This window comes from Dasypus novemcinctus, chromosome 9 (genome assembly GCF_030445035.2).
Source record: "Dasypus novemcinctus isolate mDasNov1 chromosome 9, mDasNov1.1.hap2, whole genome shotgun sequence".
Classification (NCBI taxonomy): Eukaryota; Metazoa; Chordata; class Mammalia; order Cingulata; family Dasypodidae; genus Dasypus; species Dasypus novemcinctus.
In genome coordinates, this window is record NC_080681.1 from 92,431,028 (window position 1) to 92,448,985 (window position 17,958).

At 40.5% G+C, this 17,958-nt stretch overlaps 1 protein-coding gene across 1 annotated transcript in view; it reads left to right on the plus strand.

The window, feature by feature from the left end:
- Positions 1 to 446: 446 nt before the first annotated feature.
- Positions 447 to 17,958, plus strand: part of HIVEP3 (HIVEP zinc finger 3) — a 521,951-nt gene continuing 504,439 nt past the window's right edge. Inside the window, exon 1 of the mRNA XM_058303790.1 lies at positions 447 to 795. The gene's annotated coding sequence lies outside the window, so the exon portion shown is untranslated. The remainder of the gene's footprint in view (positions 796 to 17,958) is intronic.

Consider the following 17,958-nt stretch of genomic DNA (forward strand, 5'->3'; position numbering starts at 1 on the left):
TGTCAGTCCCGCTCCCGCCGCCGCGCCGCGGCTGCTCACATGCTGTGGCCGCGGTGGCTGCCAGCCCTGCCGCCCGCCGCCCGCCGCCCGCCGCCCCGGCATCCCGAGCCGCCTCCCGCCGCGCCGGCCGGGCGCGCAGGTAAGGCCAGCCGCGGCTGCCGAGCGCGCGCTGCCCCCGCCGCGGGATGGGCTCGCGGCGCGGGCGCCCCCTCCGGGCTGTGTCAGCGCCGCGGCTCCCCTTCCCGCCCGGGGGCGGTCCCGGGGGGCGGGACGACAGCGCTCCCCACCCCCACCCCTGCCGCGCCGCGCCCGCCGCCGGGGTCTCGGGGCAGCGCCTCCGCATCCCCGCGTGGGGGCTGCGCCTGAGTGCCCCGCCTCCCGGGCCGGTTACACAATCACTGGGACTGGGGGCGGGGGTTCCGTCCGCAGCCCCGGCCCCTCCATCTGCCCCCGCGACACCCTCCTGGGCAGAGGGCAGCGACCCAGCGCCACAGCGGAGGCCAGGAAAGTTTCACTTTGTGGTGCGGGTTTGTTGACATCCGAGCGATGCGGGGAGATGGAGGTTGAGCCGCGAGGATGCGCCTCGCGAGCAGCGCTTCCCTTTGCCTAGTGGCCCTGGTCCAGGTTTCCCTTCCAGAAGTCCTACCGAGAGCTCTGCGCGGGCCGGAGGCTGCTGCAGGGCTCACGGGTTTCTCAGCTTCCACGGTAGCGAGCCCTGGATTGCAGCAATTTGGGGGACAGCTTAGGCTCTCGCTCTTCTACCCTTTCTTAGTTTAGCATCGACATTTAGACCCGGTAGGTGAATTTCCGTAGCATTCCCCTGGCACTTTATATTTGTAAGGTGCTTTGCCACCCCTGAGTAATTAACTAACAAGGTGGGAAAGCAAAATAGATCCTGAAACGCAAAGCTAATGCTTCTAGTATAGCACCTCTGGAACAACCGCTGAAAGCTTTAGGCTCTGTTTGTGGTGAGAGATGCTTGAATCAAGGAGCTGCGGCGTGAGCCGTTCGATGTCTTCTGGTTGCCTGAGAAGGTTTTGGGGATAAGGACAAGATTTTCTCTGCCTCTCCTTGCTTGTGCTGTTTATCGAGGCTTGCCAATCTATGGCAGGTTATTTGGTTTTTCTCCCTTAAACAAAGGAGGAAATGATGAAACATTTGAGGAAAAACAACAACAACAAAATTGCTTTGAATAAGTTTGGGTACTTGCCTGGTTTTTAGGTTACACCTCCTGTGCAGAAAACCGTGGCTGTCCCCACTCTCTCCCTTTCTTCCCAATAGGCCTCTATGCAACTTGGTTGACATTACTAGATCCTCAGTCCCTAGACCTCTTGCTACCTGTGGTTTACAAGACCTGCCTGGGGACATCCTCTAAGAGTGGGCTTAATTAGCACTTTTCTCGGCCCATTAAGAAATACAGCTTGAAATCTCTTGTAATCAGGCGCTGTTGTAGTGTTGAATCTTTAATAATATCTGATTCATTTTAATAGTGTTTCTATAATAATCTTTCTATTAGTATGCCGGTTCTGCAATGCCAGTTCTTTTAGTATAGAAGCAGTAATTATCTAGAAATATTATCATGGCAAAAACAATTCTCAAATAGATTTGTAGCCCACTTTCCTTAGATAATTACTGCTAGAGGCTCTTAAGGATATTTTTTCTTTTTAATATTGTTATTATTCCTTAGTGCAGTAGGTGTTATAATGCTTTTGATTTGTGAAGTCTTTATGAGGTCATTCCTCTTTGTAGTGATGGTTTCAGTTATTGTGTCACTTAAATACTTTTTGGGCCAAAAGTATTTGTTTCCTCCATACTAATTTCTTTTTTGACAAGGTTCAGAGCTAACAAGATTTAGTTTTGATTTGCAACCTTAAATACTTAAAAGGAAGATGTTTATGTATTTTGGGGTTATATTAGTGCTATGATGTTGGTAGTGATAGTATATTCTTATTAGCATATATGGACCTATTTTACAGGTATTAAGTTATCTAGTCCTAACAACAATCCTAGAAAGAAGGTACTATTATTATCCCCATATTTCAGACAATGAAATTGAGGCTGACTTACTTGACCCAGGTCACACGAGTAGGTAAAATGACAGCCAGATTGTAACCTAGGCCATCTGAGTTCAGAGTTCAAACCCTTAACCACTGTGTTATACTACCCCTGCAGATTATTCTTTCAACACGTATTTATCCCCACTTGCTGTGTGTACATTACATTACATTTTTCTCTTGGGGTGGAGGGGAGTGCTTTACAATATAATAACTTGCACTGGGTTAGGAGTTCATTTCTGGTCTTAACCATGCCCCCAGCTAATCTGTGATTTTGAATAAGATACCTGATCTCCCTGTATTCCACTTCCTTACTGGTGGAATAACAGCAGTTGAAGCAGAAGAACTAACTAACTTTAACATCCTAGAGAGCTGAAGATATATGTCAGTGTATATAGGAATTAAATATTTTCCTCCCTAAGGCACAGTATAAGCTCAAGTGTCAAAAATGAGTGTGTTGTGTTGTATCGTGTGTGTGTTTGAAAGACATACACTGTGCTGCTGCCAGTGGCTACCTGGAGAATGGATAGGTGAGAGACTTCACTCTAAGTGCTTCCGTATTGTTTTATTTTGTTACTTTTGACATGAAAAAAAGGGAAAAAAAAGAAAAAAGATGACCAGACAGGAGTCATCCTATAGAGGTGGGATAATCATATGCATAAAGACAGAATTTGTAAAGAGCATTTGGGGGTGGGGTGCAGTTCAGCATCACTGTGCAGGAGTCTTGGTGTCAGATGATGGAACCTGAATGACAGACCAAGAGGTTCCCAGAATCATGAAATTCAGGTTCCCAGAATCATGGAAATGTTTAAAGTCATTTAGCTTAACACCTTCTCCCCCCATTTATCCAGAGGGTAGGCCCCCACCTGTACCGGTGCTCCACTCAGTGCTCATCTAGCCCCTGCTTGTATACCTCCAGGATCAAATGTTTGGTATGCTTCACAAATTCATGCACCAAAGGAGCTGGACCTATATCCAGTGTTAGGGAAGGGGAAACTGCAGAAGGCCATACTGGCTTGTGCTTCTGAAAGATAAATCTATCATCAGTGTGAAACTTGGATTAGAGGAGAAAGGCTAAATCTGGGAGACCAGATAGGAGACTTTGGCCAGAATCTAGGATTGAGGTGAAAAAGGATTAAACATGCAGGGCATGGGATTGCAGCGGAAGGAATGGGCCCCTGTACCCAGTGACTGCCTGCCCACTAGCAGCAGGAAGGAAGAAAAAGTCAACATCTCCACTGGCAGATTGGGGCAACTACTGAGTGGAGCTGGGGTGTCTGGTGAGGTGAGGAGGAGACACAGTTTTGTATGTGTAATAATAGACTGTGAATAATGCAAGACCTTTGCACACCAGAAAACAGATTTGCTTTCTTCTCAAAAAGGGAGGGTACTATTTAAATATAGTGGGTAATTCTCTCCGTCTAATGAAGAAAAATAACAGTATTTCCCTGTGGGTGTTGCAGCCTCTTACACTGACTTATTTGACATCATGTTGTGCTTCTGAGTTAAGTGGGGAAACTGGTATTATTCCCACCTCAGAGACGAAGGGGGTGGGAGTGAGGTGTAGCCTAAGCTGGAGCCTCTTTCCAACTCTAAATCTTTCAGGCAGAATTGGGACTGTGGAGTTTTGGTACTGGAGTATTCTGTCTATGAAATGATGTCATTTTCACATGGTTACATAGAGACGGGGCTCCCTGGGGACTGTTTTATCAAGAGGACACTTTGGTGAGGATTTTTACTGATTTTGTTGGGGAATGTTCTTTTAGAGGATTCTGTTCTCCAGTGATACCTTTAGAGCTGTGTTGGAGAGTCAGCATACTTCATGGGGAGTGCATTACAATGGCTGAGAAAGTCATTGGAAGATTTTCTTTCCAATTTAGACATGGATTGTGTGCTACTCTGAAGAGAGTTTGGGGAGAAATGTTTTGATTACTACATTGACTGGAAAACAGGATAATTTTGAGGAAACAAATAAGATTTATACAGAAAACCACAAAGACAAAGAAATAATGATTGTCAGTTTTGTAAGTTCATTTTTCTCTTGTTATTTTATATGTGTCTTGTTTAGGATGCAACATCTCTTAAACATTCATACTTACAAATTTATAAGTTGAAATATGTTGTTTAATAATGTATGTGGAAAGAAATTGTATAATCCCACTTTTTTGCCAGAACAATATTAGTCTTGGTTTTTCACTATCTTTCAGACCAGTGGCTCTTAACTGGCGGCAATTTTTCCTTCCCAGGAAATGTTTGGCAATGTCTGGAGAAAGGTGCACATTTATTTGGTGGGTAAGTTCTACAATGCATAGGACACCCCCCCCAACAAAGAATTATCCAGCTCCAAATATTAATAGTATTGAGAACGAAAAACTCAGTTTTAGATTATAAAAAAAATTCCTAGTGGAATTAAGTGAGGTTAAAGAGATGAGTAAGAGAAAGAAAATATAAAGTGTTTTTTAACCTCTTCGAGGTGATGGCAGGACCTTCCCATCTGAACTCCAGGAGGCCACCAGAACACAGGCATTTGTCTGCTTCCCAGGAGCTATTTCTATAACTGGATTGCTCAATACAGTAGTTTAGAACAGGAAGTAAGGCCCTTGGAGTGGGATGAGGCTGTCGGGGTAATTTGTGGAGGCAGAAGGGTTTATAGGCCAAGAAAGGAAGCTGGGTCCTGCCAGAATAATTTTCAAAAGTTCTAGGGAATTTATAAGAGGTTATTTTGTTGAGGACAGTGAGTCTAGTGCTTAGAAGATACAATCTCCACTCCTGGAGCACATGAACCCTTTAGGCTGTTGATCGGAGAGTCCGAGCCCTTCCCAGATTTTCCTGTGCCCAGGCACAGAGTGGAGAGTGAAGAACACTTGGTTTTCTTGTCAGGTTTGTATCATGTTCTCCTGTTTTCCACCTTTTAAAGACTTTTTATTATTGAAAATTTTAAGCATATACAAAAATTGAGAAAATAGTCTAATGGACCTCTGTTTACCCAATGCCCAGCTTCAACAAATTTTCAACTCACGGCTGATCTTGACAGACCCTTCTTTTTTATTTCTAATTTTAGAAAATGGCATAAATAATTACCGGTTGCCTGCCCACCTGGAGAGTCTTGGCAGTGAAGGAGATGAGTGATTTTCCGGTGCTTGGGTCTCCCCAAAAGAAAACTGATAATGGACATGCATGATTATTAGAGCTGCCGGGGCCCAAGCAATAGGAGTAGGCCCAGACAAATCTGGAATGGATGAGCTCAGCTCTTCTTGGTGGGAAAGCATGGGGATCAGAGATAAAACTTCTCTCTTTTTAAACCTCCTGGGTAGAGAGTTCTTAGAGTTCTTTACTGGCCAAAGGTGTTTCTGGTTCCAGCTGAAGAGGGTTTTCTCAGCTCCTGGAGGAAACATACTTTATGTGTTTCCTTTTTTGGGTGACCCTTTCCTATTTCATGATTATCTACATATGCTTGTGTGGTGTCAAGCCAAGTGCTCTCTGTGTCCCCCTCTCTCAGACCTGATGGATTTTCACTGATTGACTCCTTCCTGTAGATCGTGGAGGTGGGTGGGGGTGGAGGAGTGGGGCATTATTACACGTGGTTCTGAAATGGTTTGCCAGTGGTTGTAGGACCCTCCTGTTCCAGCCACTAGCAGTCCACACCAGGGGACAGCACTGCAGTTTATACTTTGCAAACAGGGTTCTCTCTTCCCATTTATGTCACCCTGTGCCACACACAGGATTAACTTTTTTAGGCCATTGGAGAATTGGCATGCATTTTCTTGATTCAGTGTTGTGTTGTGATATGCGTACACAAAATAGCTTCAGAAGCTGAGAGAGTTCTGAAATACTTAGGTAATTGGAGTCTATGATTTTGATTAGTGCTGATTTCTATAAACTTAGACATTCACAGGCACCTGCATTAGTACGAAGACCTACACCCCCACAGGGCTGTATTTCCCATCCTTATGTTATTTATTAAATGCATTTTACTCTCTCCTTATTCTCAAAGAGGCCTCAGTGGCAGTAGCTTATGACCATTCTGTGCCACTATTGTACATTTTCAGGTATCAGGCCTTTCTATGAGGAGGGTGATTCCTGGTCTGTTAATGATTTTTATTATTTTCTCTGTGCCTCTATTATGTGTATGGCACTTTACTAATGTTAACTCCATTCCTTAAAAGCCTTCTAGGTAGAAATTAGTATTCCCATTTTGCAGGTAAGGAAACCGGGCTTTAGAGAGGTTAAGGAATGCCACGAGGTAGCATTGGATTCAAAATAGACCTTTTGATTCCAAAGCCCAGATTCTTGCCCCCTGCCTTCTGTCTCTCACTATTAAAAATTTGTGGGAGTTTGTACTAGGATTGGTAGAGAAGTAGGGAGGTGCTGTGAAGGGGGACTGAGAGTTCTGGTTACTCTAGCTAATGAAATCTTCACATTGACGGTGGGAAACATTGCTTTTGAGTGTGATAAAGTACCTGTGTCCTATTTTTGTGCTGACCGTATGAAACAGAAATTGCACACTGGTAACCCTGAGCCAAATTTGGTCAGCAGATATGTTTTATGTGGTCTAGAAAGAGTTTTAATTTTTAAAAATTGGATTAGTAGTCATCATTTAAAACGTGGGCAATTTCATGCTGAAATACAGATTTCTGTTTTTTCTCAAACCAGCAGAAGAGCATCTATATGATCTTCCAGGACTCTGTAGGCATTTGAGTTAGAGTAGTTGTGCACATTCTCTGCCCGTGTCAAGGATGTATTCGAGGAGGCTTGTTTTGTGTTTGCATTAAAGATCCAGAACATTTTTCTCTTTTTAGAGAGCTGGGAGTAGGGGGTAGGGTGTGTAAAGGGTGGTTAGCGCTACTTGACATGAATGAACACACGCACAATCCCTCCACTCCTCAGCAATAGCTGATTGGACTCTGGATGGGCTCTTGGATCATGGCAGATAAATCAGATTTGGAATTTGGATACTCAGTTAGCGAGGAGGCGCATCAGGCAGGAAGGACTTGTAAACTGAGGCTGCAAATAATGACCTTGGAAAAGTGGGTGAGTGAGCAAAGAAAGCCACTGCAGAAAGGTGAGGCGCCACATGGCACCAGAGAGGAAAAGCAGTTGCTTGGTGATTTTTATCTTCTACTGTACTTCTGCCATTGGGCTTGTCTGCATCCACAGCATTCATTCAGTGTTGTCCACTGAGTGCTCCTTAGAATGCCTGGCACTTAAAGTACATAAGAGAACAAAAACAGACAAAGGTCTGTTCACAGTGCTTATATGTTGTTGGGGGAAACAGACTGCTCCAACAAAAAAGGAAATGCATATGAAATATCTTAGATGGTGAAATGTGGCAAGAAGAAAAATAAAGCTGGGTAAGGAAACAGAGGCTAGATGTGTGGGTTAGTGTTGCTGTGTTAGAAAGGTTGGGCAAGGAAGGCCTGCTGATGAAGTGATATTTGAGCAGAGCCTGAATGAGGTGAAGAGAAGTGAGCCATGAAGAAACCTAGGGACAGGGCATTCCGGACAAGGCCCTGAGATGGGAGTATCCTTGAAATGTTTGACTGGAATGTAGGGAATTAGGTGGAGAGAGAAGCGGAGGAAATCTAGAGCTTCGCTGCTTTGTTAAGGACATTGGATTCTATTCTGAGTGAGATGGAAAGCCACTGGAAAACTCTGAACACAGATGACATGATCTTATGTCTTAAAAATGTAAATACTGTATGGTGAATGGACTATACAGGGGCTAAGATTAGGGAGACTAATTTAGGAGGTTATGCAGTTGTCCAGCTAAAATACAAAGGTGGGTTGGTCTAGTGTAGAGGTGGGGGTGGCAAGAAGTGCACAAGTTATGAACCTATTTTAGATGCAGAGTTAATTGTAGTTCAAAAAGAAGAGGAAAGAGAATGAGGTGGAAGCAAATATTTGAGCTGATAATGACTAAGATTTTTCTAGAGTTAATAAAAGATATTAAGCCAAAAATACATAAGCAGAGCACCAAAGCAAAGAGAAAATCCTGAAAGTAACTAAATAAAAAGAAAAATTATCCTGAAAACAATGACACATTTCTCAGTACAAACAGTAGAAACCAAAAGACATTGGAAAGATATCTTCAACTGAAATAGCTGACAATCTAGAATTCAATGCACAGAGTAAATATATTTCAAGATTGAGGGCAGATTATGGGAGTGAGTGGTTCAAGTGGTTGAGTGCCTGCTTCCTACACGGGAGGTCCCGCGTTTGGTTCCTGATGCCTCCTGAAAACAAAGACAAACAACAAGCAAACAAATGAAAAAACCAACTCAGGGGAGCTGATGTGGCTCTGGGGTTGAGTGGTAGCTTCCCACTTATGAGGTCAAGGGTTCCGTCCCTAGCCCAAGTATCTAAAAAAAAAGAAAGAAATGAGGGCAAAATAAATACATTTTCATATAAAGAAGTTAGAAAGTTTGCCACCACTTTAATGGGTTTGCCTCACTAAAGGAAATCTTAATAGATATTATACTTTAGGTAGAAGGAAAGATGTAAAAAGCTTAGATACAAAAGGAATGAAGGGTTTAATAAAGAAGGTAAATATGTGGGTAAATATAAATATAAGTGAACATTGAAATATAAAACAAAATTCTAAGATCTTATGTTAAAATGTATAGAATTTAAAATAAGGCAATAGCATATAAGTTAAGAAGGTAAAAGGAATCCAGAGGATTCTAAGGCCCTCGTATGTGGGAGGTGAGTAAACATAATGATTAGCCTTAGACTAAGTTAACAATGTTTGTTGTAATTTTTAGACTAACTTCCAAAGAATAGAAACATAGTATATAACATCCTAACTAACTGAGGGAGACACACTGGAACATAAGGCTACAGAAAGATTGACCCCGGGCCTCCTTGACCCGTGTGGAGCTGGCCCATGCGCAGTGCTGATGCGCGCAAGGAGTGCCGTGCCACGCAGGGGTGTCCCCCGCATGGGGGAGCCCCACGCGCAAGGAGTGCGCCCGTGAGGAAAGCCGCCCAGCGCGAAAGAAAGTGCAGAGCCTGTCCAGGAATGGCGCCGCCCACACTTCCCGTGCCGCTGACGACAACAGAAGCGGACAAAGAAACAAGACGCAGCAAATAGACACCAAGAACAGACAACCAGGGGAGCGGGGGAAATTAAATAAATAAATAAATCTTTAAAAAAAAATAAAAAAAAAAGGATGGAAAAATTTATACCATTAATTAAGAAAAATATCAGATAAAGTAGACTTTATGATTAAAAGTGTTAGTAAAGTTAAAAAGTTCTTTTCACCTGGAAATATCACAGTTTGAAATTTTTATTCACCTAATAACATATCATAATATATTTTATTTATTTATTTTTATTTTATTTCTCTCCCCTTCCCCCACCCCCTAGTTGTCTGCTCTCCACGTCCATTTGCTGTGTGTTTTTCTGTGTCTGCTTGTATTCTTGTTAATGGCACCCAGAATCTGTGTCTTGTTTTTTGTTGCATCATCTTGCTCTGTCCGCTCTCTGTGTATGTGGTGCCATTCCTGGGCAGGCTATGCTTTTTTTGCACTGGGTGGCTTTTCTTACGGGGCACACTCCTAGCACATGGGGCTCCCCTACACGAGGGGAACACCCCTGCGTGGCATGGCTCTCCTTGCACATCAGCACTGCTTGTGGGCCAGCTCATCACACAGGTCAGGAGGCCCTGGGTTTGAACCTTGGACCTCCCATGTGGTAGGCAGATGCCCTATCCGTTGGGCCAAATCCACTTACCTCATAACATATTTTAAAAGTGGCACAACTACAAGGAGGAATAGAAATATTCACAATCAGAGTGGGAGAATGGCGAAGACATTTTAAAGAAAAAGGTCTAGCTTAGAGGATTTGCTCTATGGATAACAAGTCTTATTCTAAACCGAAAGACATAATGACAGTGTAGTGTTGATTCAAACATAAACAAATAGTCCAACAGAACAAAACAGTGCAGAAACCTATCTCTGTATTACGCTTATTTGATGTATTCAAAAGAAACACTGTAGATAAAGGGTGAATTTTTCCATAAATGGAATTGGGACCAATGGATATGCATATGGAAAAATGTAATTTGACTACCACTTTACATAATGCATAAAAATAAATTTTAACCTGGAAATCTCCTAAGGGGAAGGCTGCCAGAAAGATCCTGCAAGACCCTAGCCACGAGATCCCATTTGGAACTCTTTTCAGGGTCAAGGGAAAGCCCCAGATACCTTCAAACAAAAGGCCTCACCATTGGCCTCCTGAGAGCTAACAGTCAGGACAATCAATTAGAACAGCAAGCAGCCCCATCATGATGGAGGGGAAGGGGGAGAGACTTTAAAAAGGCCTGACCCAGGGCCTCACGTGCACGACTCGCCCTGCAGCAAGTCTGCATCTGTGTCTAGGACTGTGTACTCTTTCCTTGTTTCTTAGTAAACTCTTTACTCCCTTGCCTAAAAAAAATAATAAATTGTAAGTGGATTTAAAAAACAAGCAGAAAGAAAAACTCATAAAACTTTTGAATGATAATACGAGAAAATTTCATCATCATCTCTGTATAGGGTAGGACTTTTAAAATAAGATACAAAGAGCTCTAACCCTAAGAAAGGGTTGATAAAGTGCCCTGCATTAAAATGAAGAATTTCTGTAATCAAAACACCATGAGAAGAGTAGAATAATAAGTTACAGCACCAGAAAAGAAATATGTAAATTTCGTGTAAAAAGAAATTTGTAAAAAGGACCATGTCCATTTTATTCACCTCTGTATCCCATTACTTTGTATAGTACCTGAAAACAAAGCTCCAGAACTTAGAGTATTATATACTCAGTACTTATAACCATTCCCAAATAATGGATACTCACCTCTAGAGCAGAAGCTACATCGTAACCCACAAACATTATTTATTGCTCTTTTTTCTGTTGCTTCTTTCTTAGAGAAGAAAGGAGAAATAGAGGTGGTACCTTATTCAGTCAATTGTTAAAAAATATTTATTCATTATATGAACTATGATTTTAGATTAGGCAGATTATTGAGAAGAATGTATAGAAGTATGAAACAAGATTCTATTCCTGAAGGAATTTATACTCTAGTTGGGAGATTGTGACAAATATAAAAAAAGATTTGACAAATCTGGAGCATATTTTAATTATTTCTTTTATTTAAAAAATTTTTTTAACTTTTGTTTTGTTTTTTTCTTTTATGTGTATTTTCTTTTTACTTTTTGTGCACCATATTTTAAAATGCTGTTTTTGCTACAGGAATACATAGGAGAATGGAGATAATACTTCCAAATGGAATTGAAGGAGAGTAAATTTATGGATTGGAAGAGAGAAGGGAAGAAAATATCTCAGGGGAGGGGTGCAGGTGAAGTATGCTTCACAGGAAAAAAAAAGTTGAAGTGCTTTGGGAAATAGGCCAATCTGACCAGACTGGAGAGAGACAAATTAGAAGTATATATTCTTTAAGAATAAATATCAAAGAGTAGCCAGAAAAATTCTGAAAAAAATAGTGATGCTGTAAGCATAAAGGCCATACTAGTTATAAAGATGTATCCATAGATAAAATACTGAAACCTGTTTGCTATTAGAGGCTTTTGCTGTCCAGCAGCAATCATTCTTCTGTTCCCAGAGTATCAGCCAACTTGTTATTACACGGAACCCAGAGTGAAGCTACCATGGAGTTGAGCAGAGAAATGGAGAGCTACTAAATTGAGGGGATAAAAAGCATTTAAACCACACCTGTTTTTTCTTTCATTGTTTAAGCCAGTTTGAGTTGGGCTGTCTCATCATTTGAAAATGAAAACATCAAAACTGATCCAAGAATAGACAGAAAGATCAGGAGACTAGAATAGATAATTCAAAAATAGGCCTGCCCCCGTGCATATGGGGATGTCGCCTCTTTGGCCACTCTTCACCTCAGTCTTCTTTGTTATGGATCCTCTCTTCCCAACTTCTAAAGTTGAAGTATTTTAGGGCTCAGGCTTTGGGCCTCTTCTCCATTCCTAGATGAACCTATCTGTCTTGTGGATTGAATATCTACTGGAACATGACTCCTAAATTTGTATCTCCAGTCTTCATCATTCTCCTGAGATTCAGGCTCATATATTCAGTTACCAACTCAGATTCACCACTTGGGTGTCTAAGAGGATCTGAAACTTAACAAGTCCTATTACCAAACTCCTGATTCCCAATCTCCCCTATTCCAACCTTCCTCCTTTCCCAGTACGGTCAGGCTCAGGAAATGGCTTCATCGTCCACCCAGTTGCTCAGGCCTTGGAGTTATCCTTGATTATTCTGTTTCCTGTAACTCTTACATTTAGGCCATCAGCAAGTCTTGTTGACTCTACCTTCAAAATGCTGCCTGAATTTTTATCATTTCTCCTTACCTCCACTGCTCCCACCATCACCTAAGCCAACATCATCTCTTACTTGGATTATTGCAATGGACTTCTAATTGATCTCTCTACTTCCTATTTTGTCCTCTTACAGTCTATTTTATGTACATTAATTAGAGAATTATTTTAAAGCACGAACAGATTATGTCACTTGCCTATTCAAAACCAAAATCTTCCCATCACATTTAGAATACAGTCCCAAATTGTTACTTTGTTTTATTCTTCAGAACACTTGTCTTGTCTCCAGCTTGGTTTGTGTGTGTGTGTGTGTGTGTGTGTGTGTGTGTGTACCTGTTTGCCTTATTTAATGAAGTAGGGATATTGTCTTATTTAAGCTATATTCCCAGCACTGGAATAATGCTAGGGTCATTATTTGAGCCCAGTAAATATTTGTTGAATGGCTGATTAAATGAAATTAATATATGGTAGAGGTAGGTCATATCATTTTGTAAGAGATTTATTATCTGAATGGTGTTGAGAAAACTGGTTAGCCGTTTGGTAGAAGATGGATCCTAATAAGAGGTTATAATGAACACTTTTATGCTAACATAGTTGACAATTTAGATGAAATAAATAAATTTGTTGGGAAAAAAACCCCACAGGCATACCAATATTAACACAAGAAGAAATAGGAAAATCTGAATAAAGAATTAAATGCATAATGAAAGAGCCCCCCCTCAAACAAACTCTCTTGGTCCAGATGGTCCCCCAGGTGAAGTCCTCCAAACATTTAAAGGAAGTAGCATCATCAATTTTATACATTCTTTCAGAGAATAATAAAAGAAGTAACGATTCTTAGCTCAGTTTCAAGAACATCTTAAAACCAAAATCTGACATAGACATTACAAGAAAAGAAAATTAAAGACCAAACTCTCTCATTCAAAGATGAAAAACAAAACAAAACAAAATATAATAAAATGAATTCAGTGATACATAAAAAAGGATAAAACATGATGATGATAAAGTGGGATATGTTTCATGAATGCAAGGGTAGCTTAACAATTGAAAATAAATCAAGGTAACTCCCCACAATAACAGAATAGAGGAGAGAAATCATATGATTATCTCAATAGATGAAGAAATAGGATTTGATAAAAATTCAATATTGATCCATGATTAAAAGAAAAAAAGTTTTAGCAAAGGAAATTCCTTGATCTGATAGAGCACCTGCAAATAACTTAGAGAAGATGATGTTTCACAATGGGAAATGTTGAAAACCTTCTCCTTGAGTTAGAGAAAGAGACAAAGATGCCTGCTATCACCAGTATTATTTAACATTGTACTAAAAATTTCAACCAATGTAGTAAGGTCAGAGAAAGAAATAAAGGTATATGGATTGGAATGTAAGAAATAAAACTGTCATTATTAGGAGGCAACATGATTGTATATATACAAAATCCAAAACAATCTATAGATAAACTATTGGAATTATAAGTAAGTTTAGCAAGATTGCTGGATACAAGGTCAATATATGCAAATCTGTTGTACTTTTGTATACTAGCAACAGAAAATAAAAAAATGAAGCTTAAAAGTGAAAGCATTTACATAGCATCAAAAATATCAAATTCATAGGATTAAATATAATAAAGATACACAAGATCTCTACACTGAGAACAAGAAACCATTATTGAAAGAAAAAAGAAAAGACTTTAGTAGATGGAGGGATATACAGTGTTCATATTCTGGATGATCTCAATATTGTAAAGATGTTAGTTTTCCCCAAATGGATCTGTCAGTTCAATGCAAAACTGTTCACAATTTCAGCAGGATTTTATTTTATTTATTTTTTAAAAGATTTATTTTTTATTTCTTTCTTTCTCCTTTCTTCCTCCCCCCCCCCCCCCACCCTGTTGTCTGCTCTCTGCGTCCATTCGCTGTGTGTTCTTCTGTGTCCACTTGTATTCTCGTCAGGTGGCATGGGAATCTGTCTCTTTTTGTTTCATCATCTTGCTGTGTCACCTCTCCGTGTGTGTGGTGCCACTCCTGAGTGGGCTGCACTTTTCATGCGGGATGACTCTCCTTGCACGTGGGGCACCCCTACATGGGGGACACCCCTGCGTGGCATGGCACTCCTTGCACATGGCAGCACTGCGCATGGGCCAGCTCACCACATGGGCCAGGAGGCCCTGGGTTTGAACCCTGGACCTCCCATGTGGTAGGCGGATGCTCTATCTGTTGAGCCACATCCGCTTCCCTCCAGCAGGATTTTAAATGGACGTCAACAAAACTTATATGGAAAGGGAAAAGGCCAAGAGTAGACAACACAATCATGAAAGAACAAAGCAGGGAGAATATACATTACAAGGTATTAACACTTATTATAAAGCTATAGTAATCAAAACAGTATAGTTTTGGTGCCAGAATGGATAAATGGCTCAATGGAACTGATTAGAGAGTCTAGAAGGAGATCCACATATTTGATCACCTGATTTACAACAAAGGCAACACTGAAATACAGAGAAGAAGAATGTCTTTTCAATACAAGGTGCTGGGAAATGGACTTGTCCCAATGGATAGGGTGTCCGCTTACCACATGGGAGGGAGGTCTGCGGTTCAAACCCCGGGCCTCCTTGACCTGTGTGGAGCTGGCCCATGTGCAGTGCTGATGCGCACAAGTAGTACCCTGCCATGCAGTGGTGTCCCCCATATAGGAGGCCCCCATGTGCAAGGAGTGCACCCCGAAAGGAAAGCTGCCCAGTGTGAAAGAAAGTGCAGCCTGCCCAGGAACGGTGCCGCACACACGGAGAGGTGACACAACGAGATGACGCAAAAAAAAGAAACACAGATTCCCGGTGTCACTGATAAGGATAGAAGCAGTCACAGAAGAACACACAGTGAATGGACACAGAGAGCAGACAATTGGGGGGGACAAGGGAGAAGGGGAGAGGAAAAAAAAAAATATATATATAAGGTGCTGGACCAATTTAATATCCATATGGAAAAAAATGAACCTTGACTTCTTCCTCAAACCATTCATAAAAATAAATTCCAACTGCTTTGTACATCTAAATAAAGATCTTAGAAGAAAATATGAGAATATCTGTATAACTTTAGAATAGGCGAACATTTCTCTTTTTTTCTTTATTTTTAAAGGAGCTTTAAGTTAGATAAACATTACATAGTAAATATAGGGGATTCCCATATACCTGTCTCCCCCACTTACACATTCCCCCTTTAGCAACATCTTTTCATTAGTGTGCTACATTTGTTAACATTGATGAACACATATTGAAGCATTGCTATTGAGCATGGTCTATAGTTTACATTATAGTTTATGCTTTGCATCACACAATTTTATAGGTTTTGACAAAATGTGTAATGGTTTTTACCCATCATTGCAATATCATGCAGAACAATTCCAATGTCCCTAAAATGCCCCATGTTACACTGATTCTTCCCTCCCTCTCCCTCAGGGGAAGGGAACCTCTGGTGACCACTGTCCTTATATCAGTATTACAAGTTCTTCCATTACTAGAATAATAAGTCTACTTTAGCAAACAATTTTTTTTAAGGATTTATTTTTCTATTTATTCCCCACCCCCCACCTCTGTTGTCTGTTCTCTGTGTCCATTTGTTGCATGTTCTTCTTTGTCCGCTTCTGTTGTTGTCAGCAGAACCAGGAATCTCTGTCTCTTTTTGTTGCGTCATCTTGCTGGGTCAACTCTCTGTGTGTGTGGTGCCATTCCTGGGCAGGCTGAACTTTCTTTCGCACTGGCCAGCTCTCTTTATGAGGTGTATTCCTTGCACGTGGGGCTCCCCTACGCGGGGGACACCCCTGCATGGCACAGCACTCCTTGCGTGCATCAGCAGTGCACGTGGGCCAGCTCCACACGGGTCAGGGAGGCCTGGGGTTTGAACTGCGGACCTTCCATGTGGTAGGTGGATGCCCTACCCACTGGGCCAAGTCCGCTACCCAAACATTTCTTAAATAAGACACAAAGGCACTACCTTGAAAGGATATAAATCAGGATAGTGATTACATTAGAGAGAGGTGATGGCTAGAAGAGGGCAGCAAGAGATTTCTGGGGTGTGGGTCATGTTCTAACTCAGTCTGGATGGTGTGATACACGGAGGGAATTTACTTTGTGAGAGGGCATGAAGCTGTACATTTGGGTTTGTGCACTTTTCTGCAAGTATGTTATACTTCATTAACATTTTTACTTAAAAAGAAACCTGGATCAAACCTGGATTCCTACTTCAATTCTTAAACAAAAGTAGTTAGAGCTAGATCCACTATTTAAATGTAAAATGAAAGTTCCACACTTAAATGTAGGTGAGCATTTTTATAACCTTGGAATCATCTTAAATCAGTTGCATACAATTAATAGCTTCCTTGAAAAAAAAGTTAAGTTGTAATAACATCAAAAGGTAAATGTCTACTGGAGGAAAATATTTGTAAAATTATCATATATCATGTTTTTACAATCAGATCATCAAATATTAAAAATGGTTAATACCCAGTGTTGCTAAGGTTTGGCAAAAAAGTACTCATACTTATTGTTGGAATTGTGTATTCTACAGCATTTTGGGGGAACAGTTTGGCAACACCCTTTAAAATTTAAAATGTGTATTCTCTTTGATCTATAATCCATTTCTAAGAATTTGGCTCAAGGAATACTTGCAGAAGTGTGTAAGTTTTATATATATATTAGGATTATTATTAAGCATTTTTTGGTAATAGTTAATACTGGAAATATCTTAAATGTTTTTTAAGAGGATATTGGTTAAATAAGGTACATCTATAAATTAAAATATACTGTGTTATATAGAAAGTATATAACTGATCTTTATTGACTACTATAATCAGATGACCAGTAGAGATTGGTTGCTAAATGAAAAGAACAGGTTGCTCAACATTTGTGTAGTATGATCTCTTTTAAAGAAATATATACTTCTGTGGAAAATTCTGGGAAAGTATGCACTAAGCTATTAACTATGATGATGAGAATATGAGAAACTTCATTTCCTAAATCATCTATTTGAACTTTTTTATAATGAGCTTATTACTTTTGTAAGGAGAAAAACAATGAAAATAATTATACAAAAGCAAAATGAATTTATTTAGATACAATGAAAATGTAATATGTTCATATACATGTGTGTATGCATATATTAAAATTGGTAGAAATATGCCAAATGTCAACAGTCATCAAATTGCTGATGGTTTTACTTTTATTTTTTATATTTTTTTATATTTTCCAAATTCCCTATGAGTGTGTATTGATTTATTTTTCCTTTTTTTTTTTTAAGGAGGTATTCGGGATCGAACCTGGGACCTTGTACATGGGAGGCAGGTGCTCAATCACTGAGCTACATCCACTTCCCGAGTGTGTATTGATTTAATAATCAAAAGATACTAATTAGTGTTTCACCAGCTTCATGATAAGGATCAAACCCCTAATGAAGTTCATTTCTGTCCATCCTTCCTGACTGTTTTTCCCTTGTTATCTGCCTGCCTTCTTCCACATGCACCCTGTATTTAATTTTTATACAAACCACAAATGCATTCTCATTGTAAATAATTTAAGTAATA